General features: G+C 42.1%; 1 protein-coding gene across 1 annotated transcript in view; it reads left to right on the top strand.

Annotated features, from left to right (window-relative positions):
• Positions 1-15,830, top strand: part of ZNF827 (zinc finger protein 827) — a 1,349,262-nt gene that overhangs the window by 539,145 nt on the left and 794,287 nt on the right. The window lies entirely within an intron of this gene.

Raw genomic sequence — 15,830 nt, 5'->3', positions numbered from 1 at the left:
TTCCTCTTGTAGTATAAAAATATCTGTGTGAGCACTTGCATGCAAATATCCCAAACTTCTGTATGTTTTTGTGTATTTAGAAGCCTTAGAAATTTACTCGTGTTGCTCCTTTGTAATTTGCTGATCTATTCTCTTTTCTCAATAATTTCTATGCTCCTATGATTGATTAATGATAGCTATTATGCAATATTTTGTATACCTTGATAATTATCCATTTTAGTAGCATCATCTGTTCATGGTTCTACTGATATCTATATCAGAGCTAGCATTTCAGTTAGTATTCCACTTGCCTTCTTTCTTTGCTTATACTATACTGTAGTATACTGTACTTTACTATACTTTACTGTAATTTAGTATATTATACTATCAGTCCCTAATGTGGAATGCATTCTTTGACCTGCAGTTCAAACACTTGCTTATCTTCATCCCACTCTGTTCTTCTTCACTCACTACTTATTTGCTTCAAATACCTTGGTCCCTTAGATAGTTTTATCCAGTTATATCCAGCTACCTCCTGCCTGATGTTCTTCGTGTTTCACTGTTGTAGTCATTACATTTGGGTAAACTGCTGGCAGTTTGCCCTCAGTCAGCCTGATTAACAAAGTCTTGGGTCCTGCATCGGTTGCTGTCCCTTCTTCCATGATGTCAGGTCATCAAGGGTATAAAACATGCAGCCGACACCATTTTCATCAGTCTTTCTTTCCGCGCGGTACCCGAAGCAGAAGCAGTTCGCAAGTGCTGGTCGGCCAACTCCTGAAATTTTCGTTTTCGAGTTTTAGAACCGAAGTCTTAAACCTAAAGCTAAGTACCCCGTTGGGGAAACTTTTTCTTGCTCCTTACCGATGTCAGTAAAAGTTAATAATTGTATTACTTGTGGGAAGCAAATACCTCATAAGGATTTTCATTTGTACTGTATTCCTTGCCTAGGCCTTGACCACAATGTGCCTTGCTGTTGGTTTTGTGCTAAATTTAATCAACGCACTATTAAGCGTCGGTATATTTTTGCATCAAAATATTTTGGCTCAAGATTTAACTATCCAGAAATGTCATCTGTTAGCAATCCAACTACTGGAATACCTAAAAAATGCAAAAAAAAAATTCAGAGACAGACCGTCGAGGTCCAAAACCGACAACGAAGCTTCTCCTAAGCCAGTCGCCAGTACTCAGTGAGGTGCTTTCGCAGCCTCTGATACCCGCTACTTTTGATTTGCAGACCTCTACTGAGACCCATTCATATGCCGTGAGACACTTTTTAAGTCTTGAACCTGCAGATGTCTCTCTCTACCTTAGATGGGTCCGGAGCCGCTGAGCAGACACAGGCTTCTGAGGGTGTTTTCAGGCCTAAATATTTGTATATTAAACCAACGCCATCTTCAAAACTAAGGCCAAAATCAACTTCTGTGTCTAAATAACTGACGCTTGGGCCATGTGCACAGGCCCCTATGCCTAAAAAACAAGTGATCAAAATGGCTGAGGATTTAATTACCTTGATCAGGGGTACCCATCCCCCTCCTTCTAAGAGGCCTAGGCAAGGCACTGACAATCATCAGATCAGGTTTCTGTTTCTTCTGATCAGGAATTATCTATTCCACCTCATGAGGACTCTGATGCAGAAGATTCCATGATGCAGAAGATTCCATCCCTTCTGCTTGTCCTCCTGAGGATTTTTCTTTTGGAGAATCTTTGCATACCTTAAGGGAACACTTTCACTGGGAGAGTCAGGATTTCTCAGAATCTAAAAAGAGGCTTAGGGTTTCCTTCTTCCTCAGCATAGGCTTTTGGCTATACCTCCTGTTCTAGTCATTGTTGATGATGTTTTCTCAGAATCCAGCATGGCTCCTGATTCCCTGCCTCCGGCTCCTAGTAAGCCAGACAGATATTACAGGGTTTCTGACTCCCACAAATTCCTCTTTAAAAACCCTACTGCTGACCCTGAAACCATTTTCAGGGTCCCAAGGGCGATGTCCTTCATGGATGCATCTGCAGTCATAACAAGTGGGTTGTCCTGTCGTCAGGCAGCCCTGCAGTCGGCCGGATTCCAAAGTCCGGGTCCGGCTTCGGCTGATGACGCACTCCACCCGACGTCATCTCTGCTGGTCTTCGGGTATAAAAGCATCAGCCGACGCCATTTTCCCCAGTCTTTCTTGCCGCGTGGCGCCCGAAGCAGAAGCTGTTCGCAAGTGCCGGTCGGTCGGATCCAGAGATTACTTCTACCGAATACTACTTCGAAGACTTCTAAAGCTAAGTACCCGCTGGGGACCCTTTCTTGCCTCAGCCGATGTCAGAAAAAGTTAACAATTGTTTAACCTGTGGGAAACAAATACCTCATAAAGATTTCCACTCTTACTGTCTGCCTTGTTTAGGCCCAGCCCACGACGTAGCAGCCTGTTCGCCTGTGCCTCTTTCAACCGACAACGCTTAGGCGCCGGTCGGAGTTTGCAGAACAGTTTTTCGGTACTGATTTTGCGTACATTATGCCGCCGGATCCTCCGACTACCCAATCTTCCAAAAACGCAAAGATAAAGACCGACATCATGGTCCGCGGTTTCGGCCGAAACCACGGCAAAGCAAATCATGAGTGTCTCGGTTTCGCCGAAACCGAGAAAACTGCTCAAAGTACAGCTGAACCTATTCTTACAACTGAGGCCCCTGCTACAATTCTTGAATCGACCTCAGAAATTTTACCCACTACGGTGGTTGACTTATCAGACACCATCCCTTGGATGTCTCTACCCCAGCACGTGGTGCTGCTAGGCCTCCAGCAGCCATGTCCATTAAGGCCTTCGCCAGGGCTAAAGCAGCCAAGACTACTAAATCAGTGCCTGTTAAACCCCCTCATCCAGGCCCTCTTCTAGTTCTCAAATGCTTTCTTTGGCAGAAGATTTAATTTCTTTAATTAGAGGATCTCAATCTCACCCAGACAGGGCCTCTCAGCCCCCAGAGAAGAGACCTAGGGCAGAGCCCCTGAGCCAGTGTCTTCTGATGATTCTGCTGATGAATCAGACATAACTGACCAGCCTGAGGCTCCCTTCTCCAATTTTGAAGATTCTGATGCTGAAGAATCCATTCCAGCTGCTTCCCCACCAGAAGAATTCTCCTTTGGGGAAACCTTGCATGCCATGCGAGAACAGTTCCAATGGCAGCAACAGGATTTTTCAGACTCCAGAAAAGACTTAGGACCTTTCTGCACCTCCCACAGCACAGGCCCTTAGCTATACCTCCTGTTCTCTCTGTGGTGGATGATGCTTTCAATGATGTTTGCTCCGCTCCAGATTCTTTACCCCAGCCCCTGCCAAACCAGACAGATTTTACAGGGTGCCAGATACTCATCACCACCTTTACAAGGCCCCTCTTGCAGACCCAGAAACTATATCCCAGGGTCCCAAGGCAGTAGCCGCAACGCAGCTAAAACCCTATTCCTTCTGAAAGGGAAGCAAGGTCACTAGACAGATGGGGTAAAAGGTCTACACTTCAGCTACTCTCTCAGCTAGAGCTTTAAACTGTCAGTTTCACGTGATACAATACCAAGAGTTTATGCTTGATCAGTTAACTAAAAGCTAACTACTGATGAATCTCTTGATAAGAAATATGTATTAGAGATGGTAAATAACATACAACAGGTTAGCAACCATTCCTTAAAATGTGGCTATGATGCACTGGAGGCTTCATTTAGATCAGCCATGACAGGCACAGTGATAAGAAGACATGCATGGCTAAAGGAACAAACTTTACCGGATCATGTTAAAGCTAAGTTGCTAGATGCTCCTATGGACAAGACAAGTTTGTTTGGTACACCTGCCCAGCAGGTTATGAAGAAAATGGAAGAAAAGGCAAAATCTGTTCAAACTGTTAAAGATTTCCTGCAGGTTCAACCCCAAGGTTTAGCAGGAACTGGCCTGCCAAAATTGGTCCTTTCCTGACTCCACAAAATTTCAAAGGGGCAGGAATAGACGCTCCAGAGGCAGAAACCAATCCAGAGGAGGTGCCTACAGAGGACGACAGTGGCAAGGTAACAACAGAGGCACAGACACAGCCACTGCCACTACATCAGCACAACCACAGTGACTTAATCCTAAATCCGCCTACCAGGGAACAAATAGCAGCTCCTCTAGGCGGAAAGTTAACCTTATTTTCAAAGAACTGGCACTACATAACAAAAGACAAGTGGATTTTACAAACCATAGATCAAGGTTACCGGTTTCACTTCCACACTTTACCAGTCAAAAGAGGAATGCCAAATCTACCTCCAAATCATAAACAGAGGCTCTACGCCAGATAATGGAGTTAGCAAACATGAGAGCTGTGGAAAGAGTGCCAACAGCAGAACAAGGAAAGGGGTTCTACTCCAGACTATTCCTAGTCCCAAGAAAGGAAAAAAGTTGGAGACCAATTCTCGACCTGTCCACCTTAAATACATACATCATTGTCCCAAAATTCAAAATGCTGACCCTACAGCAACTTCTTCCCATGCTGGGCAAGGAGTCTTGGCTGGTAACTCTAGATCTCAAGGAGGCATACCTGCACGTCCCAATTCGACCAATCTGCAGAAGATACCTCAGATTTCTTGCAGGATCAGAGCACTATCAATTCTCAGCATTGCCCTTTGGCTTATCTACTGCCCAGAGTATTCACAAAATGCCTGGCATCAGTAATCGCCCATTGCAGACTACAGGAATTCAAATTTACCCATACCTGGACGACTGCCTGCTACAAGGGGACAACAAAAGCAAGCTGACAACAGATTTACAAAGGGTCATTTACTTGCTACAAGGACTGGGATACACAGTCAATTTACAAAAGTCAAGGCTGATACCATCCCAAACAAGGACATTCTTGGGCTGAATTGGACACAGTACAACAAATGGCATTCCTGACTACAGAAAAACAAAAGAACTTCCTCTTTACTTCTTGGCACTAACAAAACTGAACAAGTTAACAGCAAGAAAATTTCTACAGGCCTTGGGCTTCATGGCATCATGCATAATTTTGGTCCCATTTGCCAGACTACATATGAGGAAACTACAGTGGTACCTAAAGAATTTATGGTCCCAACACAGACACAGTCTAGAAACAGAAATCCCACTAATTCCATGCTTAAAACAGGAGTTCCTATGGTGGGCTCAGGCATGCCAGTCAAACCCAGGCCTGCCCTTCCGCAGATGTCAACCAAGCCAGACCATCACAACAGACGCTTCAGACCTAGGATGGGGCCCACATGCTGGACAAATGCGTGCAAGGATTGTGGACACAGGATCAACTTCACCTGCACATCAATCTAAAAGAAATGCTGGCAGTAAAACTGGCAATCCAAAAGTTCAAACCATTCCTCAAAGAGGGCCAGTTGATGATAAGGACAGACAACACCACAGTCATGTGGTACATCAACAAACAGGGAGGCACTCATTCATACCCCCTATGCAGAATGACCTTGGAGCTGTGGACCCTGGCACTCAGCTACAACATTCAGTTACAGGCAATATTTGTACCGGGGAAAGACAATACTCTAGCAGACATACTAAGCAGAACCACTTTGGATGCCCACGAATGGAAGCTGCACCCGGACATCTTCAAGACCATCTCAAAGAAATGGGGAATGCCACAGATAGACCTATTCGCATCACCTCTCAATCACCAGCTCAAGAAATTCTGCACAAGGACATTCCACCCACTAGCATGGAAAGTGGACTCACTCTCCTTCAACTGGAAAGGCCTAACAGCATATGCATTCCCTCCTCTTCCTTTGATACACAAGGTACTACTAAAAATCAAGGAAGAACGTCCAAGGATAATCCTGATAGCCCCAAACTGGCCAAGACAACACTGGTACCCACTACTGAAGAGCATGTCTCGAACAACATGTGGCCAATACCCTGATGCCTTTGATGTTAACTCAGAACAACTACAGCATCATACATCCAAACCTAAAACGCTGCAACTGACTGCATGGAACATCACATAGCAGCAGCTAATCCAGAACTTTCCCAAAGAGTTAAAGACATTATTCTTGAAGCACGCAGACCTTCAACAAGAAAGAACTATGCTGGAAAATGGAAAAGGTTTGTCATTTGGAGTACCGAAAGAGGAAAAGATGTGTCAAACATAGATATGCCTAACATTCTGGAGTATCTGGCGAACTTCTTCATTCAGGCCTGTCCTACTCCTCCATCAAGATACATGCATCAGCTATTTCAGCAGAATACAGCTTTGATCCTCCTGTTTTTCGCACCCTTTGCTCAGGCAGTTCCTCAGAGGAATCAAGAATGTAAAACCTCCAAGGAAACCACCATTACCAGCTTGGGACTTAAACTTTGTGCTAGAAAAGTTGACACTAGCACCCTTTGAACCAGCAGCAACAGCAGACCTACAACACCTGTCATGGAAAACTGCTTTCCTACTGGCAATTACTTCAGCAAGGAGGGTTTCAGAACTACAGGCCTTAATGGCAGTGCAACCCTTCCTAATCTTCCACCAAGATAGAGTGTCCTTGAGGACTAATCCTACATTTATGCCTAAGGTGGTATCCAGAGTATCTTTAAACCAGGCAATCCACCTACCTTCCTTCTTTCCCAACCCACAAAACAGAGGGCAAAGAATACTGCATACCTTGGATGTACATAGACAGCTACGCTACTACTTGGACAGAACAAAAATAGCAGAAAGACTGACCAACTTTTGTAGCCTATGCAACAGGAAGGGAAGGAAAAGCTATTTCCAAACAGACAATCTCCAAATGGATAGGAAATTGCATACGATACTGTTACTCCTTCCATGGAAAACCAATTCCACAGAACATAAGACCTCATTCTACAAGGGCAACAGCCACTACCACAGCCTTCTTACGAGGAGTGGCAACCAAAGACATTATTGAGGCGGCTACTTGGACCTCCGTGCATACATTTGCCAAGCATTATAATTTGCCTCTTTATTCCAGATCCCGAGCAGGGTTTGCCACTGCTGTACTGCAAGGGATCTTAAACACACCATAATCTACCTTTATCCTCCTCCCTAGTTGGCTATGGTATTCTACCCACTTGTTATGACTGCAGATGCATCCATGAAGGACATAGTACAGTTTTGTACCTACCATAAATGTAGATGTCCGAACTGGATAGCATCTGCAGTCAGGATTACCCTCCCTCCTTCCCTCTGTGGTACTCCTAGGGTGTTTACCCTCCTAATAGCTAGCTGTTGGGGGGGGGAGTCTTTTATGGTGTATTTGTTTGTATATATGTACATATATGCTTATTGTTGTGTTTACCTCTATCTATTTGGAAACATTGGCATCTATCCAAATTTTACCCTGCAAGAGGGCTACTGGCATCTGGGGCAAGAAACACTGAGGAAAATGGCGTCGGCTGATGCTTTTATACCCGCAGACCAGCAGAGATGACGTCGGGTGGAGTGCGACATCAGCCGAAGCCGGACCCGGACTTTGGAATCCGGCCGACTGCAGGGCTGCCTGACGACAGGACAACCCACTTGTTATGACTGCAGATGCTATCCAGTTCGGACATCTACATTTATGGTAGGTACAAAACTGTACTTTAAGGCTTCTATGGCTAAAAATCCTACCTCTTCTGATAGAGACTCCAGGGCGCTGGATAGATGGGGTAAGAAGGTTTACACGTCTGCAACCTTAGCAACCAGGGCTTTAAACTGTCAATTTCATATGCTTAAATATCAGCAGCATGTCATGGGCTTACTTAAACAGAAAATTATGTTGATTTCTGACTGTGTGGAAAATAAAGAGTTGCAGGATTTATTGCATTCAGCTGAACAAGTTGGAAAGCATACTTTGCAATGTGGTTTTGATTCCTTGGAGGCCTCTTGCAGGGCCGCTGTAACTGGATCTGTGATAAGAAGGCATGTTTGGCTCAAGGAGCAAAATCTGCCTGATCATGTTAAAACAAAATTGTTGGATGCTCCTTTACAACAGGACAGTCTATTTGGTAATAAGGCAGAAGAAGTTTTGAAAAAGATGGAAGATAAAGCTAAATCTATGCAAACTGTAAACGATTTCCTACAAGTGCAGCCACCCAGGTTCAATAGGCACTGGTCTACTAAGAACTGGTCCTTTCCAGTACTCACCAGAGGTGCTCAGATCAAACCCAGACATTCCAAAGGCTCCAGGTTTCAGTCACAAGGAACTTATAGAACAAAACAATGGGGTGCCTCCACCTCCAAATCTGGAAGTAACAAAGCACCTTCCTACGGTAAACAGTCTCAATGACTTTCCACTGCAGTCACCAAGCATTTATCTTTTGGCCGCCCCTTTGGGGGGAAAACTGGCACTTCATGCACAAAACTGGCAACTAATAACCCAGGACAAGTGGGTTTTAAATATAGTATCCCAGGGATACCGATTTCATTTTCACACATTGCCAATCCCAAACTGATGGCCAGATCTGCCTCCAAATCAGTGGGCAGAGGCCCAGAAACAAGTTATGCCCATCATGAATATGGGGGCTATTCAACCAGTACCAGAAAAGGAAAAGGGGCAAGGTTTTTATTCAGGACTTTTCCTGGTACCCAGAAAAGACAAATCATAGCATCCAATTCTGGACTTACCCATTCTAAATACATTTCTGGACATTCCAAAATTCAAGATGCTGACTACAACAGTTACTGCCTATGCTTGGCAAGGATGCCTGGTTGGTAACTCTAGACTTAAAAGAGGCTTACCTGCATATCCCAGTCAGGGAATCTTGCAGAAGATACCTCGGCTTCAAAGCAGGCCATTTGCATTACCAGTTCTCTGCACTGCCCTTTGGCTTATCTACTGCACCCAGGGTCTTCACAAAGTGCCTAGCACCAGTAATTGCATTTTGCAGACAAAGAAACATTTATCCTTATCTGGACGATTGTTTAATTCAGGCAGAAAACAAGGACACTCTTCTAAAACATCTGGCGTTTGTAAAAAGACTTCTAACTTGTCTAGGGTACACCATAAATGAGAAGAAATCACAACTGGTACCCTCTCAAATAATTACATTCCTGGGTGCAAGCTTGAATACAACTGCCCAGATGACCTACCTTATGCCAGAAAAACAAATTCAATTGATGACTTACTTCAAACAGGTGGCCACAAAAACCCAGCTATCTGCAAGACAAATTCTGCAGGCCTTGGTGTTCATGGCCTCCTGCATCCTAATATTTCCATATGCAAGACTGCATATGAGGAAACTTCAATGGTACCTAAAACGTTTATGGAGTCATCATTGTCACAGCCTGGAAACAATGATTCCTATCATTCCTTGCCTGCAGCTAGAGTTCCTGTGGTGGGCAGAGGCCTGCCACCAAAACAAGGGACCGTCATTCGCTCCACCCCCTGCCACCCAAGCCCTGACTACAGACGCATCAGATTATGCTTGGGGGGGGGGGTATCTGACAGGGAGATGCATTCAGGGCCAATGGAGCCCAAATCAAATGCACCTACATATCAACCAGAAAGAAATGCTAGCTGTACAGAATGCTCTGACAGTCTTGAAGGACTATCTTCATCCAAGACAACTACTGATAAAGACAGACAACACCACAGTCATGTGGTACATAAACAAGCAGGGGGGGTACCCTTTCCTATCCCCTTTTTGCAGACTAGCCATGGCATTGTGGAACACGGCCTTGACCTACCAAATACATCTACAAGCTCAATTCCTGCCAGGAAAGCAAAATACTCTGGCAGACGCACTAAGCAGAAATCTTATGGACCCACATGAATGGAAACTGGATCCACAAATCTTCACCATGTTGACACACAAATGGGGGAGCCCAGACATAGATCTTTTTGCCTCACTCCAAAATTATCAGTTGGGCAAATTCTGCACAAGAATTCATCACAAAAAAGCTTGGAAAGTGGATACTCTGTCCTTCAGCTGGAAAAACCTATCAGTCTATGCCTTTCCTCCTCTGCCTCTGCTCTCCAAGGTCTTACTAAAAGTCAGGCAGGAAAAACCAAACATTATACTGATTGCTCCAGACTGGCCTCACCAAAGCTGGTACCCGCTCCTACGCAATATGTCACACTTTCCTTCGTGGTACCTGCCTCTGACACCTTACCTACTGTCTCAGCAGAACTATCAAATTCTGCACACTCTGCTCCAAACTCTGAATCTTGCAGCATGGTTAATCAACTAATTTCACCTGTTACATCTCTCAGCAAACCTGTGATGGATGTCATTTTGGAAACTAGAAGCCCTAGTACTAGAAAATCTTATGCAGACAAATGGAAAAGATTCTGTGCCTGGAACCAAGCACAAGGAATAAGCACAGCAATGCCCAATATTCCTCAGATTCTGCAATATTTAACTGAGATGCTTCACAAGGGCCTATCTTTTTCTTCTATAAAAATCCATGCCTCTGCCATTTCAGCTCATTACAACACAGAGCCTCCCCTCTTTTCTCATCCTCTGCTAAAGTAGTACCTCAGAGGGGCCAAAGATTTAAGACCTCCCAGGAGAGCACCAGCTCCTGCATGGGACCTCACTTTTGTTTTGGAAAAGCTCATTCTACCTCCTTTTGAGCCAGCTGCTACTGCAGATTTAAAATGTCTCTCCTGGAAAACAACTTTTCTTTTAGCAGTTACTTCAGCTAGCCGGATTTCAGAATTACAGGCTCTTATGGCAGTGGAGCCATTCCTTATTTTTCATCCGGACAGGGTGGCTCTCAGGACCAATCCATCTTTCATGCCTAAGGTGGTATCCAGTGTGGCTCTTAATCAGACCATTCATCTGCCAACTTTCTTTCCCAATCCACAGAACAAGGGTGAGCGGATTCTGCATTCATTGGATGTGCACAGACAACTTAGATTCTGCTTAAACTGGACAAAATCTCTAAGAAAGTCTGAGCAACTACTGGTGGCTTTTGCTGCAGGGGCAGAGGGAAAGGCTATTTCAGGGAGAAGTCAAGTTTGTTACTATGAAAAATAAAGCTTTGGATTTACTGGCTGTGTCATTTTTTGGATTTACTTCTTTTGTGGTAACCTATTTCAAAGCAGACTATTTCAAAATGGATAAGCCATTGTATTAGTTTCTGCTACATGCACCATGGTAAACCTGTCCCCAAGGGGATCAGATCCCATTCCACCAGGGCTGCTTCTACTTCTGCAGCCTTTCTCAGAGGGGTTCCTAGCAGAGACATTCTAGAAGCTGCTACTTGGAGCTCAGTTCATACGTTCACAAAGCATTACTATTTACCTCTTTTCTAAATCCAGGCAGGCTTTGCCACTGCTGTCCTACAGGGCCTTATAGCTGCTCCTAATGCTGTATAATTCCATCCTCCCAACCATAGCTTTGGGATTCTACACAAATGTAATGACTGCAACAGTGAAACATGAAGAACATAGTACAGTTGTGTACACTTACCAAAATGTAGATGTTAGTGTATTCACTGTTGCAATTCTGGTTACCCACCCTCCTGCCCCCTGTTTTTTCTCTTACTATACCTCTTCTTTCTTTTAATCTGCTTAAAAGCCTTTTTGGTATATTTGCTTTTGATTGGAGGTATATTGTTTGTGTTCTAAATTATATACCTATATATATATATATATATATATATATATATATATATATATATAATTTTTTTTTTTTTTTTTTTTGCTCCCCATTTGGGGGGCACCAGACATCTGGGGCAAGAAAAACTGATGAAAATGGGGTCGGCTGCATGTTTTTTATCCCTGACGACCTGATGTCATGGAAGAAGGTACAGCAACCGACGCAGGACCCAAGACTTTGTTAATCAGCCCGACTGAGGGCAACCTGCCAGCAGATTACCCAAATGTAATGACTGCAACAGTGAATACACTCAAACATCTACATTTATGGTAAGTGTACACAACTGTACTTTTTCTGTACACTTAATTATATATATCCATATTGGCAGAATCTCCCTTCTCCATTTCTGAATTGATCTGATTGAAATATCTTCTGCCAATTTGTAAGTATGATAATATAATTATTGCTGTTTTTGAGGTCTTACATCCAGAATACCAGTCCCTCTTTATCCCTTGTATTTACACTTTGTTTCACAATGTATTGTATGTCTCTCCATTTCCCCACTTTGTCTGTCTGTCTCTCTATCTATACATATATGTGTGGTGTGTGTGTGTGTGTGTGTGTGTGTGTGTGTGTGTGTGTGTGTGTGTGTGTGTGTGTGTGTGTGTGTGTGTGTGTGTGTGCGCGCGTGTGTATGTGTATTTGTATGCGGCAGTGGTAGCCACCCAGCGGTGTCAACACTGGTACTAGGTGAGTGAGAGACTCATACTGTGTATAAAATGGCGAAAAAAGGGGTGTGATGCCTGTATACATATGTATGTATGTGTGGGTGTATATTTATATATAGATCCATTTCAGAAGCTCAAAGTTTCAAAACTTCGAACTTCAAAAGGCCAAGACCAGACAACCAAAGTTTTGATACTTTGAATGTTTTGAATGGAGATTGCCCTACAAAGTAAAACGAGATGTTTTTTCCTCACTGTAGTGCAATCTGGGAGCTGGTATATTGATTTAGTAGGGGTTGTAGGGGATGGGTCTAGATTATAACATCGAAGTATAACAACTTTGAATGTTATAATATCGAACCCTTTCACACGAATGCTGAAAATAGCGAAGCTGCAGAATATCGAATACTTTCCTAGGGAAAGTATTCGGTGGGCCATTTCTGCAGCTTCGCTATTTCCTTGACTGTGGAACAAAGATTACGGACCGGGTTAAGGTAAGTGTGCGAATGAAGGTGAGTGTGCGATAGGGACCTTAGGGTTAGGGAGCGGGTAAGGTGAGCGTGCAATAGGGACTTTAGGGTTAGGGAGCAGGTAAGGTGAGTGTGCAATAGGGACTTTAGGGTTATGGAGCGAGTAAGGTAAGTGTGCAGTAGTTACGGACCTTGGGGTTAGGGTTGGGTTAAGGTAAGTGGATAGCTAGTGGTGTATGTCTGGTTTAGTGTAGGGTTTTGTGAAGTGTATGTGTGTGGATTATGTATTTTGGAGTGCTTGTGTTGTGCGTATGTTTCTTGGAACAGCAAATTTTTTCCCTGGGAAACAATTTGCTGTTCTGAGTGTTCGATGTTATGGTGTTTCAAGTGAAAGGGTTCGATATTATAACATTCAAAGTTGTAATACTTCAGTGTTATAATATAGACCCGCAGGGGGCTTGCCCCCTGTAAAAACATAAAACAACATTTTTTTTTTATTTTTATTTTTTTTTGATTTAGTTTTCCAAGTTTTAAAACTTTGATCTTCTGGTCTCAGTCGTTTGAAGTTCGAAGTTTTGAAACTTTAGCTTTAGAAGTATATATATATATATATATATATATATATATATATATATATATATATATGTGTGTGTGTGTGTGTGTGTGTGTGTGTGTATATATATATATATATATATATATATGTGTGTATATATATATATATATATATATGTATGTATGTATATATGAGGTAACTGAATTTCACCAAATCCCCATTTGAGCGACATCTGTTTAGACACAGAATTTGGCTGCCTACGCAGATGGGTGACAGGTGTGTGAGAGCTCACAATTCTCGGGGTTAGGAAATATGATCCCCCCCCCCCCATACACACAGCTGAAAAAAACAATGTTTTTAGATCTAATATTGCATGCAACATGGCTGTTTGCTTGGTGCATGCGTAGTAGCATTTTGATGTTTGCAAAGTCAGTGTTTATTGGTCAACGTTGTGAATGTTGACATATGGATATTTTGGTGATATTCACTACACCCAAATTCACACAAGACTTTGCAACACAGTGTTATAATATTCCTTCAGATCAATAAAAATTAAATGCTGTATCAGTATAGTGTTAAAAGTCAGTGATATTTATTCGGAAGCCAATAGTAAGCGCTTTCGTCTCCTCAATTGGAGACTTCTTCAGACTAAGGCTTCAAGCCTTGATTAAAACATTTATATGCTCATTAGCTCATCACATGCTTTTAATTTAAACATACAATAAACCTGAAATTCCTAAAAGAAATTATTTACTTTAAAATACAATCATCTAAAAAACTTGCAAACCACATATATTCTTAACACATATATGATGATTTGTAATATACTACTGACTTAATGTTTTAGCCCTTCCTTTTTAAATACATTGTAAAGTCCTCCCTATTATTTAATCCTGGGGGAAGCATGCATTTAACCTAACTTGCCAACAATACTCTAACCAACCTAACTTTTCTTCAACATTAATACTATTGTAGTGAAAACAGGAACCAAAAAGAACACAACCATGACAGCCAAAGTCTCCAGTATCAGTCTTTACTTAGTGCACAAAGAAACACAAGCGCTTTCACGATAGCTTCATCAGGTGTAATGAAAAAGCACTACTTAAACACACCTTAAATACAAAAATTATATAGTCACATGACAAAAGCAATTACAAATTAAAAGGGTAAAAACTATATGCATATATAAGACAATTTTAAAAACATACATATGCATTTCATATCATAAAAAAATTTGGAACACCTTGTATAAGACAAAACATACATATACATTTTAAAGCGACCTTCATAGTGATGAATGGTTTATTAAATAAAACCTATCTCCTTAGAGGTCTTGATTTTAACCTCGGTCTAAGTGGTACACTCTCATTTAGCCCACTGCCTACATTCGTCCTCATCTTGACAATCCAAGTAGACTCGAGTTCTTCTGTTTTATGCCTCAGATCTCCTATTATAACACTATCAAAAATTCTTCCAGTAACTAAAAACTTAAAACTGTGTGCAGAATCTGTATCATGAATATGTTTAGCCAAGGCATTAACACAAATGGATTTACTTATGTGATAAATATGTTCCCTTATTCTGTCTTTAAAAGGCCTGTCAGTCTTACCTATGTAAAATTTACTGCATTTCTGACAATACGCAAGATACACCACATGTTCCGTTGTACAAGTGGCAAAAACAGTAAACTTATACAGCTTCTTCTGATCTGGATGGTAAAAACATCCCTCTGTGTCCAAAAACTGACGATAATTGTATTTACCACACGGTGTAGTACCTATACCTTCCCTAGGACATTCACTAATCCTAGGATAGCACAGTCTCATCTTCAAAGATTTACTATTCCTAACCATGAACCTCGGTTCAAAGTCCACATATCTAGCAACTTGCTCATCTGTAGTAAGAATATTCCAATGCTTCCTTATTATTGCCATATATTTAGCTACATTAGAAGTATAACATAAAGGGACCTTCAACCTAGCTCCATGTATACCTTTGTTTCTTCCTACAATCCCTGTACTAGATGAACTAGCGTTTTTATCAGAGAAATATAGTTGAGCTCTTGTACCCCTCTCTTTAATCACTGCTGCTACATTGGGTACAATAATATGTTCTTCATAGCACCTATCACGAAGATGGTCAACCGCTATATTGACATGTTGTTCAAAGTCAGTTTCCCTTACATTCAGCCTAGAGGCCCTATAAATCTGATTTCGTACAACATTTCTAAAGATATAGGGAGGATGTGAACTCTCCCTGTGCAGCAGATGATTCACATAACATTCTTTCCTATATAATTTTGTTATAATTTCACCTGTATATTCCCTAGCAACCTTTACATCTAAAAACTCAATATCAGACACAGAATGGTTACAAGCAAAGCGTAGATAGCAGGTAGTGTTATTACGATAAACAAAAAATTCTTGAAACTGCTCATATGTACCTCCCCGTAAGATAAAAAGGTCATCAACAAACCTTCTATAAAACAAAACAAACTCTTTATAAGGACCCTGGAGTACATAGTTGAGTTCCCATGCTAGCATAACTGCATTGGCATAGCGATTGGCACATGCCATGCCCATAGCTACGCCAT

The sequence above is a fragment of the Protopterus annectens genome, chromosome 2.part1 (genome assembly GCF_019279795.1).
Source record: "Protopterus annectens isolate FY-2018-M chromosome 2.part1, PAN1.0, whole genome shotgun sequence".
Lineage (NCBI taxonomy): Eukaryota > Metazoa > Chordata > Ceratodontiformes > Protopteridae > Protopterus > Protopterus annectens.
The sequence above is the reverse complement of the archived record's forward strand: the minus strand, read 5'-3'. Positions and strand labels throughout refer to the sequence as shown.